Source organism: Podarcis cretensis (assembly GCF_951804945.1).
Source record: "Podarcis cretensis genome assembly, chromosome: 10".
NCBI lineage: Eukaryota > Metazoa > Chordata > Lepidosauria > Squamata > Lacertidae > Podarcis > Podarcis cretensis.
The window spans coordinates 52,118,886-52,138,805 of NC_137179.1; the positions used below are offsets into that span (position 1 = coordinate 52,118,886).

General features: G+C 40.2%; 1 protein-coding gene across 8 annotated transcripts in view; it reads right to left on the bottom strand.

The window, feature by feature from the left end:
- The window catches only part of CNTN1 (contactin 1), a 185,221-nt gene that overhangs the window by 113,981 nt on the left and 51,320 nt on the right, over window positions 1-19,920 (bottom strand). For 5 of the 8 annotated variants that reach the window (XM_079994122.1, XM_079994126.1, XM_079994124.1 and 2 more), the window contains one exon: window positions 18,288-18,339. The exons of 2 other annotated variants lie outside the window; for them this stretch is intronic. The gene's annotated coding sequence lies outside the window, so the exon portion shown is untranslated. Of the gene's footprint in view, window positions 1-13,897; window positions 13,917-18,287; window positions 18,340-19,920 lie in introns of those variants that run through there. One more of the 8 variants, XM_079994129.1, reaches the window with a different exon arrangement.

Genomic DNA, 19,920 nt, shown 5'->3' on the forward strand with positions numbered 1-19,920 from the left:
GGCGGTGAAGGTCCTGTGTGAGTGCCTGGAGGCGGTTGGAGGATGGATGGCGGCTAATGGATTGAGGTTGAATCCTGACAAGACAGAAGTACTGTTTTTGGGGGACAGGGGGCGGGCTGGTGTGGAGGACTCCCTGGTCCTGAATGGGGTAACTGTGCCCCTGAAGGACCAGGTGCGCAGCCTGGGAGTCATTTTGGACTCACAGCTGTCCATGGAGGCGCAGGTCAATTCTGTATCCAGGGCAGCTGTCTACCAACTCCACCTGGTACGCAGGCTGAGACCCTACCTGCCTGCGGACTGTCTCGCCAGAGTGGTGCATGCTCTAGTTATCTCCCGCTTGGACTACTGCAATGCGCTCTACGTGGGGCTACCTTTGAAGGTGACTCGGAAACTACAACTAATCCAGAATGCGGCAGCTAGACTGGTGACTGGGGGCGGCCGCCGAGACCACATAACACCGGTCTTGAAAGACCTACATTGGCTCCCAGTACGTTTCCGAGCACAATTCAAAGTGCTGGTGTTGACCTTTAAAGCCCTAAACGGCCTCGGCCCAGTATACCTGAAGGAGCGTCTCCACCTCCATCGTTCTGCCCGGACGCTGAGGTCCAGTGCCGAGGGCCTTCTGGCGGTTCCCTCATTGCGAGAAGCAAAGCTACAGGGAACCAGGCAGAGGGCCTTCTCGGTCGTGGCGCCTGCCCTGTGGAACGCCCTCCCATCAGATGTCAAAGCAATAAATAACTACCTGACATTCAGAAGACATCTTAAGGCAGCCCTGTTCAGGGAAGTTTTTAATCTGTGATATTTTAGTGTATTTTTGGTTTTTATGGAAGCCGCCCAGAGTGGCTGGGGAGACCCAGCCAGATGGGCGGGGTACAAATAATAAATTATTATTATTATTATTATTATTATTGGTTTCAGTGGGAACTAAGTTCAACTAACTGAGATTGCATACACACTATACCTTTAAAAAAACATTTGAAGCATATTTTCCCCCTCAAAGAATTCTGGGTACTGTAGTTTGTTAAGGGTCAACTGTGAACTGCAACTTTGTGAGGGACAAACTACAGTGTGCAGAATTCTTTGAGGGAAAGAATATGCTTTGAATATGCAATAAAGGTGTAGTTTGCACAAAGTCTTAATCTGAATCTGACAATTTCTTTCAATTTCAGACCTAAATTTCTCAGTGTTTCACTGACAGCTATAGGGTTAAGAAGGCCTGTGGATGAATGAGGAATGGTTAACTTATATTTCTCTTCTGATGAAGTTGTAGAGTGTTTTTCCCATCCTCTATTAATATAGCTTTTAGATAGTTACTGTAACTTCTTGAGAGCAAAGCCAAGTCAAATTTTGGCTAACTTATAGCATACCTCCTAAGTAGCCTCATGGGATCTAACACATGACAATGTTACACAATTGTGTTATTATCGAATTTTCCATCATCCTAGAAGAAATGGATTTCTATTTATTCTTTACATGAGTAATTCTGTAAAACACTGTTGTTATATTGTTCAAAGATAACACTGAAAGCAGCAGGAAAGAGGCAATTAAGTAATTTATCTCTCTTGAGAGGAATAAGACACGATTGGTCTCTCTGTACTGGCTGGCACAAATACTTCAACATCAATCTACTATTTGGAAACAAAGTGCCTTTTATACTTTGTTTATGCCTTTTGCAAGGATACATCTGAAAGTTTTTGGACTACAGAAACAGGTTCGCCTACAAAGGAACCAATCAGTAAAGCAGTCCTCATTTGCCTAAATTTATTATAACCATTTTTGTTTGTGTATATCCAAAATACTTTCATATTGTTGTTGTCTGACTCTTCATGACCCCATGGACCAGAGCACGCCAGGCACTCCTGTCTTCCACTGCCTCCTGCAGTTTGGTCAAACTCATATATTCATGTATGAATATATTCATATATATTCATATATTCAAACCTTAAAGAATGAATTGGAATATGTGAAAATATTTTCAGAGACTTGGAAGTGGTGTGCTTCAAGACTTCCGGGTTAGCGCCTCCGCAGGGAAACCCGGTTTCGGGTATCTGGAGCGATGTGGGGTGAGCGGCACGGTGCTTCAAATTGACTGCTTCTTTCACGGAGTGAAGCCGCATTGCTGTTGCCGGAGAGCGCTGACTTTTTCCTGTGGACAATTTGATTCTAAACAACTACCCGTGAGTAGAACGTAAAATTGGATTTTTAAACGTCTTAATTTGGCACCGAAATGAGGAGGTTTCAAACAGGAAGTCCGCCTTCCCCTTTTGTAAATAGATTGAAGCAAAGAATTTGCAAGCTAAAGTCTTGGAAAGTCCTATGTAAAGGATTAAACTTCCAACGGCTAAAATCATTAAACCCCCCTTGGAGGCAGGCGAAGAGGGGGGAAATTTTGGATCGCGTAAGCCTGCAGGAGAGAGTGAAGAAAGTTGGATCACCACCGCTCTGAACCTGGAAATGGACTGCTAGTAAGACTGACGTTTTTGGGAAAGTTCATTGACTGTGACAGTTAGTTAAATGAGAGAAATACGTTGTTTTCATTGTCTCCTTCTGCGTTTAAAAAGGAGTAAGAGTAGCTGAAAATTGAAACTAATTTTACTGCTTGAACTGTGCTTAAAAGGATTGATACAAACAGAAATTGTTTCCCTCTAGAGGGAGCCTTTGAAATTGTTACAAGAGTTGGGCTGGTGGAATCTCCAGCTGCAAGAGAAAACCGTGAGATTGACCTTGGATTGCTTGAGAATGTCGACAGAAGAAGCCTTAGTGATTGCACTATGCAAGATAAGTGAGTCATTGGAACAGCTCCATAAAAAGATGGACGTGATGAATATTAAAATTGATATTTTGGGACAAAAAGTGACTAATTTGGGACAAAAAGTGAACATCTACACAGAAACTATTCAGGAACCAATACAGGAATCTACTTTGACATGCCAAATGGTGGAGAAAGCGAGGGAGAAAGTTGTGGTTGTTGAACCTAAAGTAATACAAGTGGAGAGGGAGAGAGCCCCAGCCTTACAGAGGCAACTTGATGATTACAAGTTGTTGCCCTCTATGATTGAATTCAGAGAAAGTCAGAATGGAACCCTGCTTGGACTGGAGAAGGAAAGTTGGATAGAGCACCTCATGCAGGGATTTACTGACTTTTGGGATCTGGACCTGGGTCAGGAGGAAATTGGAGTTGTGGGGACCTGCAGATTTGGAGGGACTTTGAAACATGTCCTGAAATATCTTTTGGATTTTAGTTTTAACCATGGAAATGTGGATACATGTTGAGAAGGAATAAAAACATTGTTAGGTTGGAGCTCCCTCGAGACCTACTCTTCAGCATCAAAGAAAGGAAATTAAGAACAAGATCAGCAGAAGACAAAGTAAAGTGTATGTATAAATGCAAAGAAGACTTGCAGAAGGGACCTGGAAAAGAGTTAATAGCCTCGGACAGAAGAGCACCAGGTTGATGGACTATATGGAATTGATGGAAATGACTGGCAGAATCCGAGACCAAGGAGAAGAGACGGTGGAAGAAGATTGGAAAAAGTTAAAAGTTTATTTATAGAAATATGGTAAAATTAATGAGTGTTAGAAAAATGTTGGAATGAAATTATATGGCCTTAGTAGAAGTGTTATAAGGAGTTAAGCATAAATAAGTATTATAGTATTAATGGAAAATAAGGTTAAAATAAGTTAAGATATTTATATGACAGAAAATAGTGAAAGATGGAAAGGATTTGCTGAAACAATTAATAGAAGTGGAATACAAAAAGGGAGGTGAGAGGAAGTCGATGAAACAAGGGAATGAAAGATAAGGCATTGAAATGGTATGATGTATGTTTTTAAATTGTTTTTGTTCTGTTTTGTTTAGTTTAATGCGTTAATGTTGTGTGGTGTATTGTTTATATATTGTATTGTATTGTTTTTTCTTTCTTTTGTTTTTTCTTCTTTTTTTTCTCCTTTTCTTTTTCTTCTTGTTTGTAAGGTTTAAAAGTAATAAATGCTTCAACTATTATTGCATGTGTAATTTTATTCAATAGAATGGTCTATGGCAGGGGTTTTTCCCCAGCAGGAACTCAGTTACTGCAACTTTCAGGTAGATACCATTGCCATTATAAAAGAACAAGGTGAGTTCTGTTATTCTAAAGCAGCAATGCTGCAGCAAGCAAAGGCTCTAGCAGCTAAGTCAGCTGCTTGTGGCTGCAAAGCCAGACAGGATGTATGTGACTGTTGCCATGGAAACAAAGGGGCAGTCCATTCTCCTTATTGAGCACAGGATGTGAGCTCAGTGTGTGTCATATGACCTGTACAGGATGTACATGGGTGGAGTTTGGAGTTTCTCTCTGTTTGTTGAAGAGAGCAGACATGTTTTCTCTGTACTGAAGTGAAAGACAGGAATAAAAGCAATGTAGATGCATTTCTGTCTGTGTCTGATTCCCCTCCCTGGGGATATGCTGGAGAGCAGGGAGGAGGAGAAGCAATTGGTGTGTTTTTCTCACAGCCTGAGGAAAATCGCCGGAACGGACCTCGTGTGTTTTTCCTGCCGGGAGTCGCCGGAGGGAGGTCGAAAGAATTCAGCCGGTGCCTGGAGAGATAGGCACATACCTCTGACCGAGCCTGAATTCTGACACCTCTTTTTCTAGAAAAATAGCACTGGTCTTACAATTGTGTGGAATTGTAAGTTCTGAGCGGTACTCAGAGAAAACCCAAATAGCTTCCAACAAATGTTTGCATAGAGTCCACAACAATGAGAGCATATTCTTCTTCCTCTCCCCACTCTTCACATGATGCAGAAAGGGATACCCAGAACAGAGTTTCACTGGCCCTTGTATAAAACTGAGTGGAAGAAGATGCAGAACACACAAAATAAAGTACTTTTCCACACAGTGTATAAGCTCTCTCTGGAATTTGCCACCGCAGGAGTCTACAATACATATGCACACTAGCAATTCAAAAATATGTTTCATGGTGTCCATTTTAACCCCCGAACTTATCGTCAACTTTGTTACACAGAAAGTAGATTTTGTATTGCTATTTTACAGTGGAATGAAACCAACATTGTGTGTGTTCAAATCAGTGTCACCCTAGTTGCTCTTTGAAACCAGCTTCAGTGCAGATTATCACTGTGGCATTTACAAGGGGCTTTGCAGGCTATTAAGTGGGCCTGCAAAGCCCATTTTTGGCAAGGAGCTGCATCACCCACAGCTGACTTCATATATGATGTAAGGTTAAGGCAGGTAGCTGAGGCTTGGCTGGAACAGCTTCATGAGTGAAATGAAGATTGTCAGGCCTAATTAGGCTTGCAGACTGGAATTTTTACACTGCTGCATTAGGGTCTCTTAAAAACATTTCAGTTTTGGTGGGTAGTTAAGCTGCAGCTGAGTATGGTTTGTTATACTGTAACTTATGGGTGAGCTGGGAGTCTGGTGGACCTTGAGTAAGAACTCGGTAGCTGAGAGGGTGGATGTGTCTGAATTAAAATGAATTGATATATTACCTATATATTAGTAACTTTTTATTGATGTAACATTTTATATGTAACTGTCTATTTTTATAATATTTCATTTAAGTAGTCTGTTGTTGCTTCTGTTTTCTGTACACAGCTTAGAGATATTTTTAATATATTAAGAAGTATAAAAATTGAATCATCATCAACTTATGCTATTTATTGTTATTGCCTTACTTATGTGTTGATTTTTTTTTTACTATTAATAGACCTTTGGTTTAATTAGCTTTGCATCTATATAGATATGAATGGAATTATTCTTCCCAATGAAAGAAGTTTCCAACAATATACCGAATAGATTGATTTCCCAAACAGGTGTAACCACTGTATCACCTACCTTGAGCACCAAAAACACATGAAATCATACTGTTGCTGCTGGAAGATTAAAGTGCCTGTGTTTGACATGTCATAAGTTACAGAAGTATACTCTAAAAGAAGAGTGGCTATTACCCAAGCTAGGATTAAACTCTGTGATGAATAGTGTTTAGAAAGCTACAAATATGGTGGCTACATCTAGGGATGATACATAGTAGGGAAAGTTCAATATATTAAAATAGCAAAATCTTGACATCCCCCTTAAGATGCTTTTGTTGACAGAAAAAAAGAGGTGATCAGAAAACAGAAAGTGGGGGAGATAACCTCAGAACAACTCCCTAATAAACGAGATAAGTAAAGAGAAATCAAGTTCCTCAATCCCCTATTTAACATCTGTAATAAGGAATGCAAAATTTCCCATATTTTACATGTTTTAAATTTCCTTCTATATCTCTAGTGGTCCTAATTATTCATTTAGTAAATCGACTTCATGGAAATATTAAACACTGACACAGCAGTAAAGGGGTTAATTGCAAGGACTATTTGTTTAATTAGAAGTTTAAGCATGAACAGACAACAATTCAAGACACAATGGGAAAGAGATCTTGGTGTGACAATTGAGAAACAAAAACAAGATATATTGTGCTTTTCAGTGAAAAGAGTATTGTTAAGTTTGCCGGTGTAAGAGGCACTACATAAGTTACTGTTTCAATGGTATCTGACACCCACTAGGCTGAATAAGATGTTTTCAATAACACAATTTAAATGTTAGAAGTGTAGCGTTCATCATACAGATGCCATCAATATTTGGTGGGAATGTCAGATATGTCATAATTATTGAATTCACATTTTAACAACCAATACAGACACTGCAGGATACAGCATGAGTTTTAAAGCAGAATAACTTTATAGAAAAGTATTCTGAACAGCTGTGCATCTTTAATAATGAATCTATTTATGCAAAAATGGTCTGGGCGCAACATTGGGGAAAAATAAAGCCCCCATCAAAAAGGGAATTATTTTTTAAATGTATTGAAGAAGCCAGGATACACAGGAAAAAGTGATATTCCATTAAAAATAATTATATAGCATTTGTTGTTGTTTAGTCGTTTAGTCGTGTCCGACTCTTCATGACCCCATGGACCAGAGAACGCCAGGCACTCCTGTCCTCCACTGCCCCCCGCAGCTTGGTCAGACTCATGCTGGTAACCTCGAAAACACTATCCAACCATCTCGTCCTCTGTCGCCCCCTTCTCCTTGTGCCCTCCATCTTTCCCAACATCAGGGTCTTCTCCAGGGAGTCTTCTCTTCTCATGAGGTGGCCAAAGTACTGGAGCCTCAGCTTCACAATCTGTCCTTCCAGTGAGCACTCAGGGCTGATTTCCTTCAGAATGGAGAGGTTTGATCTTCTTGCAGTCCATGGGACTCTCAAGAGTCTCCTCCAGCACCATAATTCAAAAGCATCAATTCTTCGGCGATCAGCCTTCTTTATGGTCCAGCTCTCACTTCCATACATCACTCCTGGGTAAACCATAGCTTTAACTATACGGACCTTTGTTGGCAAGGTGATGTCTCTACTTCTCAAGATGCTGTCTAGGCCTGTCATTGCCCTTCTCCCAAGAAGCAGGCGTCTTTTAATTTCGTGGCTGCTGTCACCATCTGCAGTGATCATGGAGCCCAAGAAAGTAAAATCTCTCACTGCCTCCATTTCTTCCCCTTCTATTTGCCAGGAGGTGATGGGACCAGTAGCCATGATCTTCGTTTTTTTGATGTTGAGCTTCAGACCATATTTTGCACTCTCCTCTTTCACCCTCAATAAAAGGTTCTTTAATTCCTCCTCACTTTCTGCCATCAAGGTTGTGTCATCTGCATATCTGAGGTTGTTGATATTTCTTCCGGCAATCTTAATTCCGGCTAGGGATTCATCCAGCCCAGCCTTTCGCATGATGAATTCTGCATATAAGTTAAATAAGCAGGGAGACAAAATGCAGCCTTGTCGTACTCCTTTCCCAATTTTGAACCAGTCAGTTGTTCCATATCCAGTTCTAACTGTAGCTTCTTGTCCCACATAGAGATTTCTCAGGAGACAGATGAGGTGATCAGGCACTCCCATTTCTTTAAGAACTTGCCATAGTTTGCCATGGTCGACACAGTCAAAGGCTTTTGCATAGTCAATGAAGCAGAAGTAAATGTCTTTCTGGAACTCTCTAGCTTTCTCCATAATCCAGCGCATGTTTGCAATTTGGTCTCTGGTTCCTCTGCCTCTTCTAAATCCAGCTTGCACTTCTGGGAGTTCTCGGTCCACATACTGCTTGAGCCTTCCTTGTAGAATTTTAAGCATAACCTTGCTAGCGTGAGAAATTAGTGCAATTGTGCGATAGTTGGAGCATTCTTTGGCACTGCCCTTCTTTGGGATTGGGATGTAGACTGATCTTCTCCAATCTTCTGGCCACTGCTGAGATTTCCAAACTTGCTGGCATATTGAGTAGCACCTTAACAGCATCATCTTTTAAAATTTTAAATAGTTCAGCTGGAATACCATCACTTCCACTGGCCTTGTTATTTGCAGTGCTTTCTAAGGCCCATTTGACTTCACTCTCCAGGATGTCTGGCTCAAGGTCAGCAACCACACTACCTGGGGTATATGAGACATCCGTTTCTTTCTGGTATAATTCCTCTGTGTATTCTTGCCACCTCTTCTTGATGTCTTCTGCTTCTGTTAGGTCCTTTCCACTTTTGTCCTTTATTATGGAAATCTTTGTACGAAATGTTCCTTTCATATCTCCAGTTTTCTTGAACAGATCTCTGGTTCTTCCCATTCTATTGCTTTCCTCTATTTCTTTGCATTGCTTGTTTAAGAAGGTCTTCTTGTCTCTCCTTGCTATTCTTTGGAAATCTGCATTCAATTTCCTGTATGTTTCACGATCTCCCTTGCATTTTGCTTGCCTTCTCTCCCCCACTAATTGTAAGGCCTCATTGGACAGCCACTTTGCTTTCTTGCATTTCCTTTTCATTGGGATGGTTTTCGTTGCTGCCTCCTGTATAATGTTATGAGCCTCCATCCATAGTTCTTCAGGCACTCTGTCCACCAAATCTAAATCCTTAAACCTGTTCCTCACTTCCACTGTGTATTCATAAGGGATTTGACTTAGATTGTATCTTACCGGCCCAGTGGTTTTTCCTACTTTCTTCAGTTTAAGCTTGAATTTTGCTATAAGAAGCTGATGATCTGAGCCACAGTCAGCTCCAGGTCTTGTTTTTGCTGACTGTATAGAGCTTCTCCATCTTTGGCTGCAGAGAATATAATCAATCTGATTTCGATGCTGCCCATCTGGTGATGTCCATGTGTAGAGTCGTCTCTTGTGTTGTTGGAAAAGCGTGTTTGTGATGACCAGCTTGTTCTCTTGACAGAACTCTATTAGCCTTTGCCCTGCTTCGTTTTGATCTCCAAGGCCAAACTTGCCAGTTGTTCCTTTTATCTCTTGACTCCCTACTTTAGCATTCCAATCCCCTATAATGAGAAGAACATCCTTCTTTGGTGTCACTTCTATAAGGTGTTGTAAGTCTTCATAGAATTGGTCAATTTCAGTTTCTTCAGCACCAGTAGTTGGTGCATAAACTTGGATTACTGTGATGTTAAAAGGTCTGCCTTGGATTCGTATCGAGATCATTCTATCATTTTTGAGATTGCATCCCAGTACAGCTTTTGCCACTCTTTTGTTGACTATGAGGGCCACTCCATTTCTTTTACGGGTTTCTTGCCCACAGTAGTAGATATGATGGTCATCCGAACTGAATTCACCCATTCCCGTCCATTTTAGTTCACTGATGCCCAGGATGTCAATATTTATTCTTGCCATCTCATTTTTGACCACCTCCAACTTACCCATGTTCATGGTTCTTACATTCCAGGTTCCTATGCAATATTTTTCTTTACAGCATTGGACTTTCCTTTCGCTTCCAGGCATATCCGCAACAGAGCGTCCTTTCGGCTTTGGCCCAGCCGCTTCATCAGCTCTGGATCTACTTGTACTTGCCCTCCGCTCTTCCCCAGTAGCATGTTGGACGCCTTCCGACCTGAGGGGCTCATCTTCCAGCGTCATAACTTTTATATGCCTGTTGTCTTTGTCCATGGAGTTTTCTTGGCAGGGATACTGGAGTGGCTTGCCGGTTCCTCCTCCAGGTGGATCACGTTTGGTCAAAACTCTCCACTATGACCTGTTCATCTTGGGTGCCCTGCTCGGCATAGTTCATAGCTTCTCTGAGTTCTTCAAGCCCCTTCGCCACGGCAAGGCAGTGATCCATGAAGGGGGCAGTGATCCATGAAGGGGTATATAGCATTAAAAGCTATCAAAAGACGGCAAAGTGGAGTTGAGATATAGACGTGGATACACCAGGCTGGCAGTAGACAATGGATGAACTTTGGGGATTGGAACCGGGGAATGGGGGGGGGGAGATTTGGAATCCAAAGGCTGTAAAATTATATATTATTTCTTTCTTTTCTTTTTTCATGTTTGTTGTTTGAAAATAGGGGAATTCGTGGAAGGGAAATGGGGTCGATCTTAGGGAATTATATAAAATATAAGGAGAAATGGTTCATTAAGATAAATAAGATAAATTAATTTGGAATAAATGGGTTATTTAAAATTACAAATAAGGTTTTAAAATTTGGGGTAAGAATCTGTGGAATCAATTTAAGGGAAATGGAATACAAGAGGGGGAGGGAAGTCCGGGAAAGATGCCACTGAAACCAAGTGTAAATTATATTTGTTTTTTCTTTCTTTCTTGCTATCTTTCCTTTTTATTCTGGAAAATTTTTAATAAATATTATTAAAAAAAATAAATAAAAATAATTATATAGCTGGTAGTCAGGCTTGCTTTCTAAAATAGAGGAATGCTAACTGTGGCATATGAATGTCAAACAATCCTTTTATTTATCTTCTCCAACCCCTTTTTCCTTCATAGAATTATCTTTGAATTATAATTTTTTAAAAAATCAAATGTCATTTTGCTTGGCATACTTAAACACTTGTTTAAATGTACAGTGGATTAACAAGGAGAAAGTAAGGAATGCTCATAAACAGGCACCACACACAAAAACGAAAAAATACCCCTTTCACTGCATGGTGGCCATTACCCATCATAATTATCAATTTAAGGGATATGCTTGTTTTTCATGTCTACTTATTAAGCATTCATTTTCCTCATATTTTTTTTAAAATAGAACTTTCAGGATTTATTGATGTCCAAGTTAAAGGGTTTGTTTATTTATTCACTTACTCTTTTTATTTTTATTTAAACTGTATACAAATACCAAAGCTACCTAAGAGGTGTACATAAAAATTTAAAAGCATACAATACATAAAAATTCAAAAGCATACAATGGATAAAATTTATTCAAAAACCAATTCACTTTATTTAAATGCCAGCTAAAATAGAAAGGCTTTGTCAGGTGCCTGAAGTTCAATAGAGTTATTTCCCTCAACAGCTATTCCCCTTACAGAGCTACAATTCCCAGATTTACATGGGAAGGGGGCTAACAGTTAAAGCATTCTGATAATGTAAGGGCCATTGCACTTAATTCTACAAAATGAAGTACAAATGGATTTCCAAGCAACTACTAGAATCCCTGTGTAAATGGAGAAGTGCGACTCATTTTGATAATATTGTATACCCCACGTTGCATCAACACCATGAGGAGTTGGATAAAGAAGTTGGATAAGGAACATATATTTTACTAGATTCAGTATCTTTTCACCAGAATTGCCAAGGTTGATTTGGATGCTTACAAAAAGAAAAGAAAAAAAGCTTAATGTCACATCTGAATCTATCAGAGAACTCTAAATGGCAGTAGACAAGCAGAGACACATTAATTTGTCATTTCTTAGCACCAATTAGTAATTAAATGGTTGGTTTAGGGGCTAATTGAATTTTCCATGTGCTGCTTAGCATCACTTCAAAGCCATTATGGGATTTAAAATACAGACCCATGTCGTATTTTCAGATGCCTGAAGATATGCAAGCAATTTTAGAAGACCAGTCTTTTTGTCAAGGTGGCTGCTAAACCATAGTTTAGCACAACAAGGTCAAGACATAACAATTTACAGGTTTTCACATCCCCACCTCCCTTCTCCTCCACCATGGCTATGAGACATTGGGAAGCTTTTCCTTCCTGTAACTATTAACCATTTTTTACAGTGTCCCTAAACTAAACAATGTTGATTATGGTTTGCTTAAACAAGTCAGCTTATCAAGAACAGAAAAGAGTTCTAGCCCATCTCGACCAGCATTCTGTTCTCACCATGGCCAACCAGTTGCCTTTGGGAAGTCCATAAGCAGGAGCTGAGCACAACAGCTGTCTCCCCAGAAGTAGCTGTATATCTTAGCTATTCTGGCTAGTAACCACCTACACTTCATTGCCCATGGGCTTAAGCTGGTTTATTTCCAAAGAACCATAGTTAAAATTGGCCACCATATTTTGGTTTTGGACAACAGGGCAAACTGCAACTAATCTAAACCTAGAAAACCCCCAGAAATCCTTCATACATATGCATCTAATTCTTATCAGGCTAAACAAGGGATGTCAAAATCAGCTTCATTTGCTGTCACAGTGACATTACATATCCAAATTTTACTGACTGCATGATGGTGTCACTGTTACTAGAAAGAAGGTACACTGGAAACAAAAACACACACACAAAACAATGTGACAAAAGCCACAGGTGATTAAGGCTACAAACAGCAACAAACTAGTGTTACACAAATATGGTTTTATATATCATTCAGGTAACATTTTATCCATCTTAAAAGCTCCCGTTTGCACCAAAAATATTCATCATGAACATCTGGCATAGTCCTACGATTAATGCATCTTTCCGCACAAGATTACCATTCATTGTAGTTTACCCTGCTTTGATTGAAAGTATTTTGTGATTTAGAATACAAACTACAGCCAGCCCCTATCTGGCTTAAACTATCAAGTTTGTAAATTAATATGGTGCCACACAGTGATCCTAATGGTATTGAATTATCTGAATCTTTTATATAATGGATGTATCAAACATCACCTTTACCCTGTGGGATAGCTCAGTTGTTGGAGCATGAGACTCTTAATCTCAGGGACATTGGTTGAACCCTAAAGGTAAAGGTAAAGGTACCCCTGCCCGTACGGGCCAGTCTTGACAGACTCTGGGGTTGTGCGCCCATCTCACTTAAGAGGCCGAGGGCCAGCGCTGTCCGGAGACACTTCCGGGTCACGTGGCCAGCGTGACAAAGCTGCATCTGGCGAGCCAGCACAGCACACGGAAACGCCATTTACCTTCCCGCCAGTAAGCGGTCCCTATTTATCTACTTCCACCCGGGGGTGCTTTTGAACTGCTAGGTTGGCAGGCGCTGGGACCGAGCAACGGGAGTGCACCCCGCCGTGGGGATTCGAACCGCCGACCTTTCGATCGGCAAGCCCTAGGCGCTGAGGCTTTTACCCACAGCGCCACCCGCGTCCCATTGGTTGAACCCTACATTGGTTAAAAAGAGTCCTGCATTGCAGGGGGCTGGACAAGATGACGCTTGTGGTCTCTTCCAACTCTACATTTCTGTGATTCTACGATTCTCTGAAACTTGACCCACCAATTTAATGGGACTTTTCACTTCCATGAAAGCGCTGATCATTTCTCCTGATTCTTTGGAACACGCAGGGGCATTGACTTCTTTTCATCTGGAACTCACCAGAACGCAGTTCTAGCACCATTGCCATTATAAGAGAACAAGGGAGGTGTTCGTGATGAGTTCTGTCACTTTCCCCCCCTTGAAAAATAGCACTGACTCTTCCTATAATTACACAGTATTCACTATGAAGCTGGCCAAGGGGAGCATGAATCTTCCTCCTTTTAACTTTTAAAACCCAGTATTTGTGTGTTCTGCAGCCTCCCTTGCCAGTATATTCCCTGGAAAGAACAGGGTGGCCATTAAATCATGATCTCTTCCTACATGCATTCCATGTACACATGCTAGATGAGGGGTAGAGAGTGCCTGCAGTGTGCTAGAGGGCAGGTCAGGGATTCTTTTAAAGTGCAAAGAAAGAACACTCACATCCCTCAGACACACTGCGGATAACGTTGCTGGATTCCTATCAGGCGCAGCCAGCATGGACAGTGATCAGGGGATGATCAGGCCTGTAGTCCAACAACATCGGTAGGGCCGATATTAATAATTAGTTTTCTGACAGATAAATATACATTTTGCTAAGTCTTCAATTTAAACTTTCCCAGATTTCTTTCTAGAAGTTATGCTCTCATTATTACTAGAGGAAAAAGAATTATTGACTTTGCAGTGCTTCTTTCCTGGTTTTTGTTTTTTTTACATCAATTTTATTATTTGGGTCAACATTCAGAAACAGGTAGACAAGACATGATGCAGTACATAAGCATATAGAAGAATCTTAAATGTTTGAATTACAGTGGAACCTCGGGTTGCGGACATAATCTGTGACAGAGGCACGTCCATAACCCACAGCATTCGCATCCTGAAGCATTGTGCCTGCGCAGGCGCTGGCACGATTTGGCACTTCTGCGCACGCGCGAGCAGCGAAACATGGAAGTAACCCGTTCTGGTACTTCCAGGTTTCCCTTGGTCCGCAACTTGAAAACATGTAATCTGAAGTGTCCACAACATGAGGTATGACTGTATGAATAAATCTATCTCTTCAAAGTGGTCAGGAGAAGATGATTTATTCACTCAAGGACTATCCTTTATAAACTTAAATCTCTCCCGAGTCAAGAAAAAAAATCTATTTCAATCAGCTACATGATGGGAACAGATGATTTATGTGGCTGTTTTCAAAGATTTCTTCTCAAAGGTAAACTAATAAAAAAGGAAAATCAGATTACAGTCTATGATGGGGTGGATTTTTATTAGAAAATATACTACCTTGTTGTCCAGTATCATCTTTGTAATATTGTCTAATGCTGCAAGCTTTACAGATCAAGATAACAGGTAGCAAAAGAGAATAGAATGTTTTTGGGTGTGTCACTGTCCCCATGGAGATTCCACTGCAATTAGTTGCCAGATAGCTGCACATCCATTGAGAGGTTACCACGTGGTTAAAGACCTGGACCACAATTCTCATATTTCTATTGAATGGCTTCCTGGAAGAGCAGGCAAGGACAATCACCTTCTGTAACTATGACATCAGGTGACAACTTCATGAAGCTGTCAGATGACAGTGCCCTTTCCAAGGGGCTCACTGCAAACCCCACGTCCACATTTTTTCTGTGTACAATTACGCAAGAGGTGACATCACACCTCCACTTCCAGGGGCTTTTTTTAGTCAAAAGTTTTCAACAAACACAGTAAGGGCCACACTTTCTAGTTACTGGGATATTTGGTGGTTTAAAAGAAAGATATTATGAGGAAAGCCCTTGGACTACCCTGTAAGTTCTTCAGATCAATTTCAATTTGTTAAGAGCAGGTAGCTTTTATTAGGATTTTTCCTATAATTTCTACATGGAGTTGGGATGGGATAGACTTGCTGGTAGTGGGCCAGATCAAGGCTGTTTCATCCACCCCTGATTGCAAAGCTGTAGAGCAACCACAGAGGATGCCCTCTTTCTTGTTCCTGCCAGTTTAACTGCTCCTGGAGCTGGAAAAACAATAAATTCCTGATCTGACCATCTGGCGCCCAAAGGTACTCAGGCAGACACATTCTGGACCAGTAGAAGTTTACAAGCCATCTTTAAGGACAGACAAGCGTACAGTATATTTCATTCCTACTATTAAATAAAAAATAAAAGCAGTGTAAAATATATAGCCTATATAAACAGATTTTAGCTGCTACTTGTCTGGCACTGAAATGATATCAAGGTGAATCTCTCTGTTGAGGGCATTACACAGCTAGGGTGCCACCATTGAAAAAGTCCTTCTCTAGTTTCCACCCACTGCACCTTACCTGAGAGTGGCAACTAGAAAACAGGATTTCCGCCCACTGCAGAACTTTTCACCCTACTTCTTGGCCTTTGGCAACACACTTCTGTAGTTTTCCTGTTTCCTGAGACCCGTTCTCATTCAGCTGCCTAATCTTGTCTCAAGTTGCTATGTGAGAGATAATGTGGAATTTTACTTCCAGTCAAACTGAATTCCCTCACATATTTTTTTTTAATCAAAATCCATGTTCCGTTTCATTTTCTAAACAACTTAGTCTGATTTGGACATGCTCAGTCAAACTTCCAAGTAACTCCTTAGCCACTGAATTCCTTAGCTGGATATCCTTAATACAGCTATATATAAAGGTAACTGCATTTTTCAAAACACTTCTTAGACCTGAGCTAATTGAGAATACAGTGTAGATGTAGTAGTATGTCACGCACGCACACACGCACACACACACACACACACACAGAGACACATTTTCTATTGTGCGTTACACAATTTTTGCTTCAGAAATCCCTATGTTCATGAAATTCCTTGGAGAGGTACCTCATCATTTATTAATCAAAAAACTACAAGATAAAGGCACAGGTATTAGGGGATACATCCCTGTACTCAAATTGAAATATATCAGTCTTCTGGAAGAGTTAGTAGAGATCTCAATCTTTATGCCTTAGCCTGCCTTGGTTCTTTCTCTGGAGGCAGAGAATGGACTATACTGTTAGTAGCCCGTGGGTTTTATACACTTTCAAATATATTTTAGTCATTATGGAAGTAGTCCAACTTGTATCCCATTTTGAAACGAACTCATGTCCCATAAGCAAAAAGCCAGCTATTAGATGAGAAAGGTATGATGCCACTAAGATAGGCTCCAAATGAATTAAAGCTGTTTTAACAAACAAATCTATGGATCCAGCCAGCCTCTAAAAGAGAATTATTGATGCTGTGGGAATCAACAATAAGAGCAGAACCAAAGATCTCTTCTATGTCTTACATGTCATAAATATTAAACAAATGCTGTCTGTTACAATGAAGACTGAATATGATTTTTCTTTAAATCTGTCTCCCCAATGGACTCTGGTATGCATTATAAAATACTTGTTACAAAATTATCAAGTTTGATGGGCAAGGATTATTATTAGATTTATTTATATCCCGCTCATTTCCCTGACAGTGGCTTACAAATAAAACAGAAATAGCTAAAAACAGGAAAACAACAACATTAAAAACAATTAAACATTAACAGAATTAAAACTATCTATCTGATCTATTCAAACATTTAGATCATTACAAAAATGATTTCCACACCCACATACCATCCTCTCATCCATCATTGGTCACAAAGACTTTACCAAATCTCACCCTCATCAAACACCCACTGCATTCAGGTCTGAACTGGAGGTACAGAACAATCTCTTCAACTCCTGATTCAGATGTTGTGATTCAGGGGAAGAAGTAAATGAGGCAATATGGACTAATAAAATTAACAGCCTAAACTTCACACAGTAAAATTCTGGGCGGGCACAATATGTGGATGGATAGCTGTTACTTGATATTCAATACGCTATGGCTGTGTTCAGCTGTATTGACTTGGTGTTGCATCAGTGAACCTAGAATTTGTCCCTTCCATTTCCCTTTCTGCCCATAGTGCTGCTGCAAGGAAACTGGAAGATTTCACTTCCATTTTTAACTAACTGCTGTTTACTGTTGTGTCCAAACCAGGACAAATTGTGCTTAGTCTTAATCAGTGGTTTTTTTAAAAGAAAGAAAAGGTCCTGGTACTCACCATGAAGTTGTTACAGTAAGTGCCATACTTTTAACATGGGGGGAGTACTGGTACTGAGTACCCTTGAGAACCCTCAGAAAAAAGGACTGGTCTTAACCATGGTTAGTGAAACAAGCCACCTTCATGCCATGGTTTGTGGAGTTTTGTTCTCTTCCATGTGGCTATTCCAGCGGAAGATGGGGTGGGAGGGAAGCAAAAGACCAAGGTCAAAGTTTAAGATTACCGTACATCTAAACCAGGTTTATACTGTCAAGAGCTAGCTGCTATTTCATTCTTCTCTTGCCCATCTATCTAATTCCACTTAGTAATTATGCAACCTTATTTGCAACTTCATGCCACAGAATTTGTTTTCATCTTCTCTCCCTATGCTTTGAATTTTCATTGTGTTGATTAGTGCTTATGGTTAGGGACCCATTCATTTTACTTTTTGTCTTCAAAGCATTTTAGGCACTTTTTATTCATGTATTGTTAATTATAACAACAATACATGAAGAATTCCAGGAGAAAGAGGAAAGCAGGTGAAGTACCTTTGAGCTGGACTGTTTTCTCTCCTGCATTGGACCATCTACCACTGACTGGTCTGATGGCTTGCTATATTTTTATATTGTTCATTCTGATTTTATTAATGCATCTTGATTTTACTTGTCTGTCACATTTGTATCTTAAAAGATGGAAGGATGATGGTACTGCTAATAATGGTATAACAACAACAAGTAGCAGCAGCACAGAGAGAAAAACAAGGTCTATGAACTTAACACAATCCTGACTTACCAAATGGTCCTCAGATATTGCAGCCTAAAAGTTCTTTGTCTGTTGCAGCTATCTGGAAATGGATGAAGAGAGAGTACAGAAGTCAGAATCTATTGTATAATTCCATCCCAGTGCCATTATTTCAAACTCTCAAAATTTATTTTCTTCTCCACTCTCTTCTCTGTGATTTGCTCATGGCAGGAAATCAATACAATATTATTGAAGCTACATCCAGAGCTCAGAGCTCTAGCTCTGCTAGCCAACCAATAGTTAAAGCTCATCGTCCGGAAATGAGTCATCTTGGATCATTCGTTGTCCTATCCCATGAAGCAAGGGATAAATATCTCTCTCATGGTATAAACCAGAAAGCAGCATCAAAATTAATGGCAATCATTTTGTTCCCACACATGTCTCCTAGTGACCACAGCCGGTTAAATTATGGCCACAACTTTGCTTAAAAGGTTTAGCAACAGAAACATTAAACACCTCCCATTCCTCCTAAAAAGATACAGGGGGGCCACAAAATTAGGCCTTCTTGGATCCTCCAAACATGATATCTGTTTCACATCAAAGATGGATCTCCTATTCTAATTGAAACTGCCTTGGGACCCATCCAAACCCAACCACACTCCTAAAACACTGGATAGAGCAAAACCCATAAAGCACCGTAAGTTATTTCTTTCATGTAATGATTGTAAATTAAATCTTCATTAAGTCAATTTGCTGCTGATGCTAAGTGTTTCCTGCAAATATACATTGCGACATTAAAGTACCAAAATATTTTCAACTGATAATTCAAATAGTTTGCAAATGAAGTAAAATAAGTTTCCTCCCTAGAGGCAAATCATCATAGAAAAATCACCTGAAATGTGTTCTGTTACATGTTCTGAAAGTCATATTTTCTCCTTGATAGCAAATATCTGGTGTCTGATTAACTTTTGATATGCTTGGAAGAAACAGATTGTCTGCAGCTATCTCACAGGGATGGAGGGAGTTGGTCCCTGTTGATTCTCCTTGATCTCTCAATGGCTTTTGATACCATCAACCTGGTTACCTCCCGGAGAGGCTCAGAGAGTTGCAAGTAAGAAATACAGTGTTGTGGTGATTTCACTCCTGTTTGAGAGAATGGTACCAGAAGGTGTTGTTGGATGATTTCTACTTCGACAAATGGCTTTTTGGGCTGTGGTGTCCTACAGGGTTTCATTCTGTTTCCCCAACATCTATGAAGCTACTGGAGGAAGTCAACTGAAGTTTTGGTGTGTGGGGCCATCAATATGCCAATGATACTCAGGTCTCCTTCTCTATCTCTGTCTCTAAATCAGATGAGGTTTTGCAAGTGTTGGACCATGACTTACATAGCATTCACCTGGACAGAGGATGAAAATCTGTTGATGATGCCACAAACCCCTGCTGTAAAGCATGCTGTGACTTGGACATGTCTTTTAGTGTTGTGACATGAGTTTTCTAGAATTCTCTACCCACAGAAGTGAAGCAAATCCATGCATTGTTATGTTTTTGATGCTTGCTGAAAATCTTTCTCTTCTACCAAGTCTTCCCAAATTGGACAATTATATTTCTGTAGTTCATTCTTCCTGGTTTTTATATTTTTAATATTGTTATTGATTGCTATTAGGTTTTATATTTTATTTCTGTA